The 17,257-nt window shown below is 43.0% G+C and overlaps 1 protein-coding gene and 1 long non-coding RNA gene across 2 annotated transcripts in view; one reads left to right on the top strand and one right to left on the bottom strand.

The window, feature by feature from the left end:
• Positions 1 to 7,691, top strand: part of LOC134350081 (uncharacterized) — a 32,192-nt gene extending 24,501 nt beyond the window's left edge. The window contains exon 4 of the long non-coding RNA XR_010018804.1: positions 6,618 to 7,691. This is a non-coding gene — a long non-coding RNA (uncharacterized LOC134350081). The remainder of the gene's footprint in view (positions 1 to 6,617) is intronic.
• camkmt (calmodulin-lysine N-methyltransferase) overlaps positions 1 to 17,257 on the bottom strand; it is a 368,560-nt gene that overhangs the window by 167,513 nt on the left and 183,790 nt on the right. The window lies entirely within an intron of this gene.

Below are 17,257 nucleotides of genomic sequence, written 5' to 3'. Positions count from 1 at the left end.
TCTGCTCTCAGGATGAGGCTTTTCATTCTAGGACGAGGGAGATGTCTTCCTTTTTTAAAGAAAGGGGCTTCCCTTCCTCCACTATCAACTCTGCTCTTAAACGCATCTCCCCCATTTCACGTACATCTGCTCTCACTCCATCCTCCCGCCACCCCACTAGGAATAGGGTTCCCCTGGTCCTCACCTACCACCCCACCAGCCTCCGGGTCCAACATATTATTCTCCGTAACTTCTGCCACCTCCAAAGGGATCCCACCACTAAGCACATCTTTCCCTCCCCACCTCTCTCTGCATTCCGCAGGGATCGCTCCCTACACAACTCCCTTGTCCATTCGTCCCCCCCATCCCTCCCCACTGATCTCCCTCCTGGCACTTATCCGTGTAAGCGGAACAAGTGCTACACATGCCCTTACACTTCCTCCCTTACCACCATTCTGGGCCCAAAACAGTCCTTCCAGGTGAGGCAACACTTCACCTGTGAGTCGACTGGGGTGATATACTGCGTCCGGTGCTCCCGATGTGGCCTTTTATATATTGGCGAGACCCGACGCAGACTGGGAGACCGCTTTGCTGAACATCTACGCTCTGTCCGCCAGAGAAAGCAGGATCTCCCAGTGGCCACACATTTTAATTCCACATCCCATTCCCATTCTGACATGTCTATCCACGGCCTCCTCTACTGTAAAGATGAAGCCACACTCAGGTTGGAGGAACAACACCTTATATTCTGTCTGGGTAGCCTCCAACCTGATGGCATGAACATCGACTTCTCTAACTTCCGCTAAGGCCCCACCTCCCCCTCGTACCCCATCTGTTACTCATTTTTATGCACACAGTCTTTCTCTCACTTTCCTTTTTTTCCCTCTGAATATACCTCTTGCCCATCCTCTGGGTCCCACACCCCCTTGTCTTTCTTCCCGGACCTCCTGTCCCATGATCCTCTCATATCCCCTTTTGCCTATCACCTGTCCAGCTCTTGGCTCTATCCCTCCCCCTCCTGTCTTCTCCTATCATTTTAGATCTCCCCCTCCCCCTCCAACTTTCAAATCCCTTACTCACTCTTCCTTCAGTTAGTCCTGACGAAGGGTCTCGGCCTGAAACGTCGACTGCACCTTTTCCTAGAGATGCTGCCTGGCCTGCTGCGTTCACCAGCAACCTTGATGTGTGTTTCCTGTGACATCATTTCATGTAGATGTGCTCAATGGTGGAGAAGGCTTTACCCGTGATGGACTGGGCCGTATCCACTACTTTCTGTAGGATTTTCCATTCAAGGACATTGGTATTTCCATACCAGGCTGTGATGCAGCCAGTCAGTATACTCTCCACCACATGGCTATAGAAGTCTGTCAAAGTTTTAGATGTCATGTCGAATCTTTTCAAACTGCTAAGAAAGTAGAGCTGCTGCTATTTTAATTGTAATTTTTTGTAATTGCACTTGCGTGCTGGGTGCGGGATAGGTCCTCTGAAATAATAATACAGAGGAATTTAAAGTTGCTGACCCTCTCCCCCTCTCTCCTCCAATGGGAACTGGCTCATGGAACTGGTTTACTCCTCCTGAAGTCAATAATCTGCTCCCTGGTCTTGCTAACATTGAGTAAGAAGTTGTTGTTCTGGCACCACTCAGCCAGATTTTCAATCTCTTACTATATGCTAGTTCGTCACCAGCTTCGATTCGGCTTAATTTTCATTACCAACCTCTCAAAGCACTTCATCACCGTGGAAGTAAGTGATACTGGAAGATAGTTACTGAGGCAGGATACCATGTGTTTTTGAAGCCTGCTTACTTCAAGACTGCCGAAGCAAGAGGTTAAAGATCTCACTGAACACTCCAGCCAGTTGATCAGCACAGGTCTTTAGTACTTGGCCAGGTACCCAGTCTGGGCTGGATGCTTTTCGTGGGTCTGCCCTCCTGAAGGGAGCTGTGGGAATTCATGTCTGTTCCTCCATGTTTTTTCAGTCAAAGCAAGCATAGAAAGCATTGAGCTTATCTGGAAGGGAAGCCATGTTGTTGCCTATGTCACTTGATTTAACCTTAGAAAAGGTGATAGTATTCAAGGCCTGACATAACTGCCGAGCATCTTTTGTTGATCAAACTTAGCCTGGAATTGCCACATCACCCATGAGATGGCTTTCCAGAGATTGTACCTGGACCTCTTCTAACTTTCTTGGTCACCAGATTTGAATGCCGCAGCAATAACAGAGTGGGAGGGATTAAAGGAAAAGGCAGTGCTTCATCAGGACAGATTGGAGAGCTTGTCTAGTGAGGTTTTATGGGTAGAACTGAGAATGAGAAAAGTATGACCATGTTAATGGGATTATACTGTATACACCCAACAGTCCACAAGATTTAGAAGGGCAAATTTGTGGAGAAATCGTAGACTATTGCAAGAAGGTTGTGATCGTAGGTAATTTTAGCTTTCCGCATATTGACTGGACTCCCATACTGTAAAAGGGCTGGATAGGAAAGTTTGTCAAATGTGTTCAGGACAGTGTCCTTAATCAGTAGAATATGATACTAGATCTCCTATTAGGGAATGAGTCAGGGAAAGTAACAGAAGTTTGTGTATGGGAATATTTTACATTAGTGATCATAATGCTGTTAGTTTCTATGTAATTACAGGGAACGATAGATCTGATCCTCAGGTTGAGAATCTAAATTGGAAAAGCAAATTTTGAGGTATCAGAAAGGATTGGGCGTGTGGATTTGGATAAGTTTCTGGCAAAGGTGTACTTGCTGAATGGGAAGACTGAAAAAGTGAAATTTTGAGAGTACAGAGTTTGTATGTTCCCATCAGAACAAAAGGCAAGGATAACAGGTTTCGGGAACCTTGGTTTTCGAGAGATGTTTTGGCCCAGGTTTAGAAAAAGGAGGTGCGTAACAGAAATAGACAGGCAGGTACAAAGGAAGTACTTGAGGAGTATAAGAAATGCAAGAGAATGTTTAAGGAGGAAATCGGGTGGGGGAGTGGGAAAGCTAAAAGAAGGCATGAAATTGCTCAAGCAGACAAGGTGAAGGAGAATCCTAAGGGCTTCTACAGATATATATCAAGAGCAAAAGGATAGCAAGGGACAAAACTGATTTTATGAAAGATCCAAGTGGTAATCTATGCGTGGAGCCAAAAGAGATTAGGGAGATCTGAAATGGATTTTTTGCATCAGTATTTACTTGGGAGACAGGCACAGACTCTATGGATGTGAGGCAGTGCAGCAGCAAGGTCAAGAACCCTATACGAGGAGGTGATTACTGTCTTGAGGCAAATTTGGATGGATAGATCCCCAGGACCTGACAATGTGTTCCCTCTGGCCCTTGCAGAGATATTTAAAACATCCTTAGCTATGGGTGATGTGCCAGAGGATTGGAGGATAGCTAATGTTTTTCCATTATTTAAAAAAGGGTTTAAGAATAACCCAGAAAATTATAGGCCAGTGAGCCTAACATCTGTAGTGGTTATTGTTAAGTATTCTAAGAGATGAGGTATACAATGTATAAGTATTTGGATAGACAAGGGCTGATTAAGGATAGTCAAGATAAGTCGTGTCTAACCAATCTTGCAGAGATTTTCCAGGAAGTTACCAGTAAATCTGACGAAGACAGGGCAGTGAATAGTGTCTACATGGACTTTAGCAAGGTCTTTAACAAGGTCCCACATGGGAGGTTGGTCAAGTAGGTTCAGTCACTTGGCATTCTGAATGAGGTGGTAAATTGGATTAGACCTTAGCTTTGGGGAAGAAGCCTGAGTGGTTGTAGATGGTTGCCTCCCTGACTGGAGGCCTGAGACTAGCGGTGTGCCACAGGGATCAGTGCTGGATCCACTGTGGCTTGTCATCTACATCTTCAATCTGGATGATAACGTACACTAGATTAGCAAATTCACGGATGACACCAAGATCGGTGGTGTAGTGGATTGCAAGGAAGACTATCAAAGTTTGCAGCAGGATCTAAACCAGCTGGAAAAATGGCAAATGGAATTTAATGCAGACAGGTGGGAGGTGTTGTACTTTGGAAGCACCAACCAAGGCAGGTCTTACCGGTGAGCGCCAGGGCACTGAGGAGTGCTGTAGAACAGAGGAATCTGGGAATACACATCCATGATTCCTTTAAAGCAGCGTCACTGGTAGATAGTGTTGCAAAGAAAGCTTTTGGCACCTTGGCTTTCGTAAATCAATGTATTGCGGACAGAAGTTGGGACGTTATGTTGAAATTGTATAAGATATTTGTGAGGCCAAATTTGGAGTATTGTGTGTATTCTCCCATCTCTTACATACAGGAAGATGTGAATAAGATTGAAAGAGTGCAGAGAAAATTTACAAGGATGTTGCTAGGTCATGAGGACCCGAGTTATAGGGAAAGATTGAATAGATTAGGACTTCATTCCCCGGAATGTAGAAGATTGAGGGAGAGAACTGATAGAGAACATTATGAGGGGTACAGATAGGCTAAACGCAAGCAGGCTTTCCACAAAGGTTGGGTGAGACTACAACTAGAAATCATGGGTTAAGGGTGAAAGCTGAAATCTTTAAGGGAGACACGAGAGGGAACTTCTTCATTCAGAGGGTGGTGAGATTGTGGAATGAGCTGCCAGTCTTGTGGTGGATGCAGGGTTGATTTCAACATGTAAGAGGAATTTGAATAGGTACATGGATCAGAGGGATAAGGAAGGCTATGATCTGGGTGCAAGTCATTGGGACTAGGCAGATTAATGGCACAGCACCTCTACTTCCTCAGGGGTCTGCGGAGGTTTGGCATGTCTTAGAAAACCTTGGCAAACTTCTACGGATGTGTGGCGGAAAACGAGCTGACTGGCTGCATTATGGCCTTGTATGGGAACAGCAATGCCTCTGAATAGTCAGTCCTACAAAAGGTAATGTATTTGGCCCAGTACATCACGGGTAAAACCCTCCCAACTATTGAGCACAACTACATGAAATTCAGCATCCACTATCAAAGATCCTCACCACCCAGGCCGTGCTCTTTTCTCACTTCTGCCATCAGGTAGAAGGCACAAGTGTCTCAGGACTCACCCCACCAGGTTCAAGAACAGTTACTACCACTCAACTACCAGGCTCTTGAACAAAAGGGGATAGCTACACTCATTTAAGGTCTCACTTACATTGTTATTTCATGCTCGTGATTTATTGCTATTTATATATATCTACATTTCCACAGTTTGTTTACAGTTAACCATTCTGATGTTTATAGTTAATGTTCTATATATTTGCCTGCAGAAAAAGAATCTCAGGGTTGTATGTGGTGACATATATGTACTCTGATAATAACTTCTACGTTTACTTTAATTTTTTCTAGATGGTCCAAAGGGCCAGCTTCCGTGCTGTATTGTTCTACGACTATGACTCTGTAGTTACCACAATCAGACTTGTCTCTTTTCTAGAGGATGGCTACCATTACGGTAGCTCAGAGGATCCATGGTACAATCCTCCTCTTTCCAGATATGAACAATTAGGATCAAAAAGCACAAGAGGTCTAGCAAATCTCAGATATCCATAACACATGTGGTCCTTCATCACTGTCAACACCACCATCGGCCCAGGTGCCCAAGGCCGCACACACTAAGAACAAAGGTGAACTTGTCAAGGGGAGATGGTTGCAATCAACACCCACTGGGAGGAATCTTCAAAGATTGCCCCAACTGTGACTGGGTCCTTGATGGAAGTACCTGTGACTATCATTTAATAGACAACTTGGCTCCATTTTGCCAGCTTTCTAAGAGGCCATATACAAAACAAAATATAAAATACCAAAACTGGAAAGCTTACAGCTCAATTTGGAACTGAATCAAAATGCAAAAATCAATAAGAAATCTCAAAGTGCTCCATAAAATATTTAATGGCTTCCCAGTACAGTATCTGTCTCTTGATTGTGCTGTCTTATCAGTTTCATTCACAAACACAAGCACCATAAGCAAAAGGATGTCAAATCTAAAGAGGACTGTGTGACACTGCCTTCTGTAAATAAGTTCCTGAAAAACACACGAGATTTATCCTTTTCTCGAAGAAAATCGGGAAAACATTGCTGCAGATCCTGCATTCTACCTGTAGAGGCTGCTAGTTACTTATAGAGCACAGAATACAGTCCTCAGGGAGGGAGACCATGAAGAGTTTAGAAAGTGGGTAAGAATAATAGAAGGAAACAAATCAAAATACTTTCAAAGAAACCAATCCTCTATTTACTCAAAATTTCCAAAATTTTTTCATGAGATTTCCAAGATCCTGAGTTTATTTAAGAGACAAGATTTAGAGTGTGGCTTCAAAGCATTTCCAGAATCAGGTGATACCTAACAATATACAACAAAATCACCCCACTAACTTCCTTTCAAAAGGAGTGATTCTTTTCTGTATTGCAACATTCTTTTTTCCCAGCGTGGCATTGTGATGAGCAGCATCACATCACTTCATTAAGTTCAGTGCTGAGCTTTTAGTAACACCTGGAACGGGAACTGGTAATTTTCTGGCTTGAGCATACAAGTGTAATATTCTGAAAATTTTCCCCTGTGGATTTTCTAACATAACTGCTTTGACCACAATACGAAATAGCAAATTGCCTTGTGCTAGTTCTGAAAAACAGTTTATGTAACAAACCCTATATGTTTTCATTTCAGGCCCACTTTGATGATGATCTGAAATCTGTCTGCACAGATTTGGAAGTAAAAGTCTCTGCCTCACTCCACTGTAAAGCTATGTTATTCTGAAATGTAATTTAGACCAGCATCAAAGAATTACCGCTTAGGGCAGCAAAACAGCATGTAAAGCAGTGAGAGCTTTATTGCAAAATTCAGCAAGCAGCAGCCTTCAAATGAATATTTCAAGCCTTCATATGAATATTTTAAACGTGACAACCACACGTAAACACATAGGCAAAGTGCTCAAATCCACTCAAGAAAGACTATTAAGTCATCAAGCTGCTTCTGACAGGATCTACTGAATATGGCAACAGTGAGAAGTCAGGAGACAGTTGGAATCATTTCAAGACTGCTAATTTAACTTGTCTTAAAAACCAACCGATGCTCAATGTGTCATCATCAATGTCATCTTACTGCAGTTAGAAAAGCCTACGACCTAAAGCAAAAAGGTCCCTGAGTGCCACCCTCCTTGTCTGCTGGTTGAAAATCTAATTGGTTCTGCTGACAGCCTTGGGAATTTGCAAGGAAGGCTGCACAGCTAATCTCCGAGGGCTAGCAAACAGCTCAGTATCCATCTCAGAGCTCTGCTCTCAGGCTGTCGGGAAATGACTCTGATGCTAGTGCAAGCTCTCTTCTGCTTCAGCTGTCTTCTTACTTCCATGAGTCAAATTCAATAATATTTGTCACTCAATAATTTGTGAAGTACCCAACAAAAAACCTCTTCTGTAATCAATATCAGTTTGCCTGCTCTTACTTGTGAAGGTGACCTATGCTAAGAATAAAAAAGACAGAAAACACAATTGCTTCTTCAGTTACAATGCTTCGATAGCGAAGGAAAAAGAAACACTAAAAATATAACCATTCCTATGTTCTACCACCATTCTGTTTTAAAGTAAAGTGCTGCTAATTAGTCCGTTTAAGTCTTACTGGAAGAGAATTTTTATTTTAACAATGTCCCTGATTCTGATTATTGTCTATATTCATTTATGTTATCACACATAGAGCTGTCTTATTTGTCACCACCCGTACCTTAGGGTCAATCGACATACTACTCCAGCACTGTGGGTTTAAGGGCAGCTAAAAAGTTCTGTGTGGGATGCAGTCTTCTGCCAGAGCTGGGGTAGATGGTGCTTGACAGGATGGATTATAAGCACCTTCTGCTGTATGTATTTGGCCTCTGAATCCTCTTGCCATGGAGATTTGAGGAGCTCAATATTTTCCTTAGTTGTTTCTTCGTGATTTGGATTGACACAGGCCAAGGATTCCAGTGAAATTACAGGATGTTACATTCTCTCAAGGAGTCTCTGAGAATATCCTATGTGGTCCCACAAATCTTTTCCTGTGACAAAGCTCAGAGTGTTGAGAACTGTGTCAAAGCTCAGAGTCAGACACATGGACAATGACTCAGCCACCAGACTCAACTGAGAACATTCTGAGCTTTGATGCTGAGGAAGCTGATACCTGGGTTTGCTGATTCTGCTAGTGGAATTCAAAGGATCTTGTAGAGGGATCCGTGTTATTTTCCACTGATTTTATATGCTGACTGTAGTTTGCAGATGGACTGAACAGTACAAAAGGACAGGGATCACGATTCCTCATCAACTATGAATTAAGTGCACACTGTGAGGTTTCAGCCTCAAACACACTTTTCCTTATTTGACTTGGGAGAGGGTGGGCTACAGATTGTACAGTACATGCAGATTTGTGGAAGACTTCTGTCCATAAGATACAGGAGCAGGATTAGGCCATTCGGCCCATTGAGTCTACTCTGCCATTGCATCACAGCTGAATTATTTTATCCCTTTCAACCCATTCTTCTGCCTTCTCTCCGTAACCTTTGACACCCAAACCAAACAAGAACCTATCAACTTCTGCTTTAAACACACTCAATGATTTGGCCTCCACAGCTGTCCGTGGCAATGAATTCCACAGATTCACTACCCACTGGCTAAAGAAATCCCTTCTCACCTCTGTTCAGAACAGTATTTCCTTGCATTTATTATTTGTATGATATGTTATTTTTTCTCTGCACACTGGGTGTTTGACGGCCTTTTTATTAAGTAGGTTCCTTTGGATTTCTTTGTTTTGTGGCTGCCTGTTAGGAGACAAATCTCAAGATTGTACAATGTATAATAAATGTACTTTGAATTTTGAACTTTCTAAACAGATGTCCCTCTATTCTTAGGCTGCACCCTCCAGTCCTTGATCTCACCCACTATAGGAAACATCCTCTCCACATCCAGTCTATCTAGGCAGACGTTAGTCTCGTGAGACCATGGATTTGCACCTTGGTAGGTTTCCAGGGCACAGGCCCAGGCAAGGTTGTATGGAAGACAATTGCCTATGTTGCAAGTCTCCCCTCTCCACGCCACCAATGTTGTCCAAGGGAAGGGCACTAGGGTCGATACAGCTTGGCACCGGTGTTGTCACAGAGCAATGTGTGGTTAAGTGCCTTGCTCAAGGACACAACACACTGCCTCAGCTGAGGCTTGAACTAGCAACCCTCAGATCACTAGACCGACGCCTTAACCACTTGGCCACGCATCAATGCTCTACCTAGACATTTCAATATTAACCAAGTTTCAAAAAGATCCCTACTCATTCTTCTAAACTCCAGTGAGTACAGGCCCAGAGCCATCAAATGCTCCTCACACATTAACTCTTTCGTTCCCAGAATCATTCTTGTGAATCTCTTCTGGACCCTCTCCAATGCCAGCACATCTTTTCTTTGATGAGCGGCCTAAAACTACTCACAATATTCCATGTGTGGTCTGACCAATGCCTTACAAAGGCACGGCATTGCAACCTTGACTTTTATAAACTAGTCCCTTCGAAATGAATGCAAAAAATACATTTACTTTCCTCACCATTGACTCAATCTACATGGTAACCTTTAAAGGAATCCTGCACAAGGACCCCCAAATTCCTTTGCATCTCTGATTTTCGAATTTTCTCCCCGTTTAGAAAATAGTCTACACCTTTACTCCTCCTACCAAAGTGCATGACTATAACTCCCCTACACTATATACCATCTGCCATTTCTTCACCCGTTCTCCCAATCTAAGTCCTTCTGCAAATTCACTACTTCCTTAACACTACCTGCCCTTCCACCTATCTTTATATCGTCCACAAACTTGGCCACAAAGCTATCAATCCTGTCATTGAAATAACTGACCTATAACATTAAAAGCAGTGGTCCCAACATTAACCCCTGCAGAACACCACTAATCATTAGCAATCAACCAAAAAAGGTTCCCTTTAGTCCCACTACTTGCCTCTTGCCAATCAGCCCATCTTCTATACATGTGAGTACCTTTCCTGTAACACCAATGGCTCTTATCTTGTGGCACCTTGTCAAAGGCCTAAAACCTTTGACAAATACCCTAAAACCTCAAACTTAATAATGGACTCCAACATCCGCCCAGCTACTAAAGTTAAGCTAACTGGCCAATAATTTGTTTTCTTCTGCATCCCTCTCTTCTTAAGGAGTGGAGTGCCAGTGCTTGGAGCATTCCAGAATCCAATGATTCTTGAAAGATCATATTACTAATGCCTCCACAATCTCTTCAGCTACCTCTTTCAGAAATCTGGGCTGTAGTCCATCCGGCCCAGGTGACTTACCTACCTTCAGACCTTTCAGATTCCTAAGCACCTTGTCCTTAATAATAGCAACTATACTCACCTCTACCCCCTGATATTCTCGAATTTCTGGCATAGCGCTCATGTCTTCCACAGTGAAGACTGATTCAAAACACATAAGTTCATCTGCTGTTTCTTTGTCCCTCTTCAGCATCATTTTCTAGCGGTCTGATACCCACTCTTACCTCTATATATGTGAAAAATCATTTGGTATCCTCTATTATATTAATGTCTCGCTTACCTTCCTATTCCATCTCTTCTCTCTTTATGGATTTTTTAGTTGACTTCTGTTGTTTTTTAAAAGCATACCAGTCCTCTAACCCCACTATTTTTGCCAGGTTACATGCCCTCACTTTTCCTTTTACACTGTTGTTGACTTCCTTTGTCAGCCATGGTTGCCTCATCTTCTCTTTAGAATACTTCATCTTTGGGATGTATCTATCCTGCACATTCTGAATTGCCCTCAGAAAGTCCAGCCACTGCTGTTCTGCTGTCATCCCTGCTGACGCCCCCTTCCAATCAACTTTGGCCATCTCTTCTCCCATGCCTCTGTAACTTTATTTACTCCACCAAAATACTGATATATCCGACTTTAGCTTCTCCCTTAGCTTCTCCCTCTCAAACTGCAAGGGGAATTCTATCATACAGCGCTAAGCAGTATTGCACCCATATTGTACTGTCTCAGTACTTTTATATTTGTGTTCTGTAGTACTTACTTTTTATTATTCGCAGTTATTTTGTAAATAACACTATTCTTTGCATTTCTGGTCAGATGCTAACTGCATTTCATTGGCTTTGTATCTGTACTCGGCACAATGACAATAAAGTTGAATCTAATCTAATCTAATCACTCCCTCCTAAGGGTTCTTTTAACTCAAGATCCCTAGGCAAATCTGCTTCATTACACAGTACCCAACCCAGAATAGCTGATTCCCTAGTGGACTCAACCATAAGTTGCTGTAAAAAAAAAGCATCTTGTAGGCATACTGCAAATTCCATCCCGTGGAATCCAGCACCAACCAGATTTTCCCAATCTACCTGCGTATTGAAATTCCCCATGACTATCATGACACTGAACTTTTTACATGCCTTTTTTAATCTCCCGTTGTAATTTATATTCTACATCCTAGCTACTGTTCAGAGGTCTGTATATAATTTAAATCAGTGCCTTTTACCTTTGCAGTTTATTAACTCTACCTAAAAGGATTCTGCATCTTCCGATCCCGTTATCTCTTTCTAGGGATTTGAATTCATTTTTTTTTTACCAACAGAACCTCCCGAACCCCTCTGCCTACCTACCTGGCCTTTCGCTATAACGTGTATCCTTTGGATGATAAGCTCCGAGCTATGATCTTCTTTCAGCCATGACTTAGAGATGCCCACAATGCCAATACTTGCCAATGTCTTACCATGCTACAAGATCATTTACCTTTTTCCATATATTGCGTGCATTCAAATATAACACCTTCAGTCCTGTATTCATTACCCTTTTCAATTCTACCCCCATGTTACACTTTAACTCATCCCACTGGCTGCAATTTTGCCCCATCATCTGCCTGCCCTTCCTGACAGCCTCAGTTCACACTACATCGACTTGTATCCCAACTGCCCTATCTTCAGCCTGATCACTCCAGTTCCCATATCCCTGCCAAATTAGTTTAAATCCTCCCCAACAACTCTGGCAAACCTGTCCACAATGATATTGGCCCACCCCCTGAATTCAGGTACAACCTGTCCTTCTTGTACAGGTCATACCTTCCCCAAAAGAGGTCCCAATGATCGAGAAATCTAAAATCTAGCTGAGCACCAGATGCTCAGCCACTCATTCATCTGTACTGTCATCCTATTCCTGCCCTGACTGGCGCATGGCACTGAGAGTAATCCAGAGATAGTCCTGTTCCTCAGCCTCTTTCCTAACTCCCTATACTCACGGTGCAGGACCTCTTCTCCTTCTCTATTAATGTCATAGGTGCCAATTTGCACCACAAACTCGAGCTGCTCACTCTCCCTCTTGAGAATCTTCCGCAGCCAATCTGTGACATTCTTGACCCTAGCACCTGGGAAGTAACAGACAATCCTGCCATCTTTTTTGCAGCCACAGAATTTCCTCTCCATACCCCTCCTGTCACAAAAACAAGGGAGATGGTTGTGGGCTACAGGAGGAATGGCGACAGGCTAACCTCTAATGACTTCAATGGATCTGGGGTTCAGAGGGTGAACAGCTTTAAGTTTCTCGGCATACACATCATTGAGGATCTCACGTGGTCTGTACGTACCAACTATATGGTGAAAAAAGCACAACAGCACCTCTTTCACCTCAGACGGTTGAGGAAGTTTGGTATGGGCTCCCAAATCCTAAGAACTTTCTACAGGGGCATAATTCAGAGCATCCTGACTGGCTGCATCACTGCCTGATATGGGAACTGTACTTTCCTCAATCACAGGACACTTACAAAGACAGGTGCGAAAAAAGGGCCCAAAGGATCATTGGGGACCCGAGTCACCCCAACCACAAACTGTTCCAGCTGCTACCATCTGGGAAACGGTACCGCAGCTAAAAGCCAGGACCAACAGGCTGATTCCATGACAGCTTCTTCCACCAGGCCATCAGACTGATTAATTCACACTGATATAATTGTATTTCTACGATATATTGACGGCCCTGTTGTACATACTATTTATTACAAATTACTATAAATTGCACATTGCACATTTAGACAGAGACGTAACAAAGATTTTTACTCAAGTATGTGGAGGATGTAAGAAATAAAGTTAATTCAATAACTACTGAGTCTCAGGTCACTTTTGCACTTTAGCCGTTCCTGGACTACATTGACATACATTGTGCTGCTTCATGTTGAGCTCATCAATTCCATTAACTTTGCCTCCAACTTCCTCCCTACCTTTAAATTCACTTGATCCATTTCTGACACCTCGCTCTTCTTCCTTAATCTCTCTCTCTATCTCTAGAGTTAAACTGAATACCGACATATTTAATAAACTTACTGATTCCCACAGCTATCTTGATTACTCTTCCCACCCCGCCTCCTGTAAAATGCCATTCTCTTTCCTCAGTGTTCTCACCTCCGCTGCATCTGTTCCCAGAATGGGGCTTTCCTTTCCAGAACATCCGGAAACGTCCTCCTCCTTCAAAGAACAGGGCTTCCCGTTGAAGATGGCGCAAGTCGCAGAGAAGGATGTGTTTGGTGTAGATGCTGTCTTTATCCGTATCTCCTGCATTTCCTGGACATCCAAGCTTACTCCATCTTTCTGCGCCTTAACAGGGATAGAGTTGCTCTTATCCTCAGCTTCCACCCCATGCGCCTCCGCATCCAACACATCATTCTCTGCAACGTCCGCTATTTTCAACAGGATACTGCCACCAAATGCATCTTTACCTCCACCCCCCTCTCACTCTCCACTTTCCACAGAAATCGCTCCCTCCTTGATTTCCTTGTCTATCCATCGCTCTCCACTAATCTCCCTCCTGGCACTTATCCCTGCAAGTGACAGAAATGCTAAACTTACCCATTCACCTTCTCCCTTACCTCCATTCAAGACCCCAAACAGTCCTTTCAGAGGAGGCAACACTTGCTCTGTGAGTCTGCCGGGGTCATCTATTGTATCCGTGCTCCCAATGTGGCCTCCTTTAGGTTGGCGAGACCCTATGTGAAGTGGGGGACCGCTTCGCTGAGCACCTCCACTCCATGCACCAACAGTGGAATTTCCCGGTGGCAAAAGATTTTAATTCCAATCCCCATTCCTGCTCTGACATGTTGATTAATGGCCTCACTTTTGCCATGTTGAGCCCACTCTCTGAGAGGAGCAGCAACACCTCACATTCTGTCCAGGTAACTTCCAAACTGATGGCATGAACGTCAATATTTCCTTCTAGTATTTTTTTCCCTCCCTCTTCCCTCTTCTTCTGGCCTTTTACCTCCTTTTCCTCACTTGCCTTTCACCTTCCCCTGGTGCCCCTCCTACTTCCTCTTCACCCATTTTCCACTCTCCTCTCTTATCAAATTCCTTCTCCAGCCCTTTACCTTTCCCACCTACCTAGCTTCACCTATCACCTTCTAGCTAGTCCTCCTTCCCCTCCCCCCACAACTATTTATTCTGGGATCTTCCCCCTTACTTTCCAGCCCCGAAGAGCGGTCTCATTCCAAAACGTCAACTGCTTATTCATTTTAAAGATGTTGCCTAACCTGCTGACTTCCTCCAGCATTGTGTGTGCATGTTGGTCTGAATTATTAGCATCTCTTTTTGTTTCTGACTTTACCCTTTCCTGCTGTGCCTCACATTGTCTCTGGCCTGGACGATGCTGCTACGCCCTGATAGGTCACCGACCTCCCAGCAGTGTCCGAAGGGGTGTACTTGTTGCTGATGGAAATAACCACAGGGGAACCCTGCACTGACTGCTAACTCACCTTACTCACCCTGATCAACACTCAATAATCCCCAAAACCCCTTCCCCCTGCACAAAACGGAACAGAAACATCGACCCCCAAAAGCCTGTACTACTTTGGAATTTGGTAGAAAACCGGAGCACCCAGAGGAAACCCACGCAGTCACTGAGAGAACGTATAAACTCCTTACAGACAGCGGGTTGCAGATGCTGCAAAAGCAATGCTACTGTGTCACCCCACATGTTCTGTTTCTAGTATCTTGGTAACCGCTGTATCTGGTATTTTTCAGAATCGCATAGGAGGGCATGGATCACTGCTGCCAGATACACCATGAATTTTGTGACAGGTTGTGATCGTGATGCTCAAGCACCCTTGTCCTCAGTCAGCCAAAGGTTATGATTGTATTATGAAGGTGATCATGGGCTCATCATTGTCTGCCCTCACTAATAGGTGGAATCCCTGATATTGCTACTGATCCATATTTTCCAGAATCCCAACATGAACCTTTGTCCTGAGGATTATAAACAGAAAAAAAATGCTGGAAACATTCAGCAGGACAGCAACATTTGTGGAAACAGAAAAACTTAATTTTACTGATTGATGGATTTTCATGGGAATTGAAATACAGTGAGAAAACAAGTTAGATTTAAATTGCAGAGAAGTCATGCATAGATGTGGATAGAAAAAAGGAAATACATCTGATCAGGTGAGGCCAGAACTGTTGTAGTGATCATACTGTGTATGAAGCCACCTGATTGGTAGCTTAATGAGGAGAGAGAGGGGGAGGGAGGGGGAGCGAGGGGGAGGAAGGGTGATGGGGAGGGGGGGAGAGAGAGAGGGGGGGGAGGGAGAGGGCAGGGTCTGTAAGGAGTTTATATGTTCTCTCTGTGGCTGCATGGGTTTCCTTTGGATGCCCCCTGAGTTTATTATTGCAATTTTTTGCACTGATTTAAACTGCTAAAAGCATTGTCAAAATGTTAGGCAAAAGGAAAGAGCAGTTTGAAAAGAAACCATAACTGAGGTCAGTTATGTGGCAGGAGCTGTAAAGATTAGGGAGGAATGGAAGACTCACTCCTCCCCATATGGAGAGCAAAGCTTTGCACATGATAAAAAACAGGAATGGATTCATCTATTTGTGTATATCATTAAGCAATTATAATTTTTTTAAATTATATTCACTTGTTTCAGAAATAAAATACATGAAATACATGTGAAATAATTGAAAACATGGCATTAAAGCAAATGATTTGAGAAAACTAACTTTGCCTGAGTGTCCTAGACTTGGGCTTCCAAATCCGCAAGTCCCAAAATTCCTATCTCACTTTGCATAGGGTACAATTCGAGATTCCAGGGAAGTCTTAGCACACAACTTAGCATTTACACCATCTCCCAGGATACTAAGATTCCCCTCAACTGACAAGCTGCGTTTCTTCACAAGTTGGTCAATCCTCTATCGGTTAATTGTACTCAGGCAGGTATTGATAAGCAAAATAAGTACCGAAGATGCTGTAAGCTAGAAACATCAACTTAAAATATGTGAAATACTCACTAAAAAATAAACTCTTTTTCCACAGATGCTGTCTGACTTGCTGAGACTTTCCAATATTTTTTGTTTTTATTTCTTTCAGTGGTTGACTGCTGAAACCAAGCCTATTTCGCTCGTTCCACCCTTTATGATAATTGGATATGTTCCTGTATGTAAAATATTGCCATTATTTCAAAAGGCTAATGTAAAGCCTTGATTTAAACATAATGGTCCTCCAATTACATAAATGTTTAGTGCGCTAATGAAGCCTTACAGATCACGCAGAACAAATTTCAATTCCTGGCTCAAAAATATTGATTTTGGCCTCAGCGCCTTTGGATTAATCGGACATAAAACCTTTGAGAATCTTGGTTCTGGTCATTATTCAATGAGCCCCTGCTTACACGATGTTTTTGTTGGAATGATGACAGAACAGGACTCGATTGCCGTGCGCTCTAAGCAATAACTATCTTAACACTAAAAGTTTAGATTTGCATTGTGTTGGATTTTGTAAAGGATAAGAGTTGTTTGCTACCATTTAGTGCCTTGACATTGGCAGCACCCATGTAAAGCTTTTCATCAGGTACACACAAAGGTAGCACAAGATTTATCAGTAAACTGTAATCAATAAGTTTTGAAAGAGAGGGATGCATATAACTGACAAGAAATTATTCCACCAATGTCGAAAAGTCCAACAGTAAAGTACAAGGTATTCAAAAGTGAGGAATTTCACCCATCTGTAACTGCCATATACAGTACTTATTACGTGATCAATATGCCTGGGATGAGAACAGCCACCAATTGACCGCAACAGATCAATGCTGGCAAATAAGCACTTCACAACAAAAAGTTTGATACAATTCCGCAGGCTTGGTAAATGTTGTTTCTATTACAGTAGTATTCAACATGATACTGCTATGATTGCACTGTTATTATAGGTTTAACGTTAGGCAATCAAGCTGCAGTGGTTTAGATATCAACAAACAGCATTGGGTTGCACTTTCCTTTTCATATTTGAACTATGAGTTTTTTTTTAATATTATGGCGCT

This window comes from Mobula hypostoma, chromosome 8, assembly GCF_963921235.1.
Source record: "Mobula hypostoma chromosome 8, sMobHyp1.1, whole genome shotgun sequence".
NCBI lineage: Eukaryota > Metazoa > Chordata > Chondrichthyes > Myliobatiformes > Myliobatidae > Mobula > Mobula hypostoma.
This window is presented reverse-complemented; position numbering and strand designations above follow the sequence as displayed.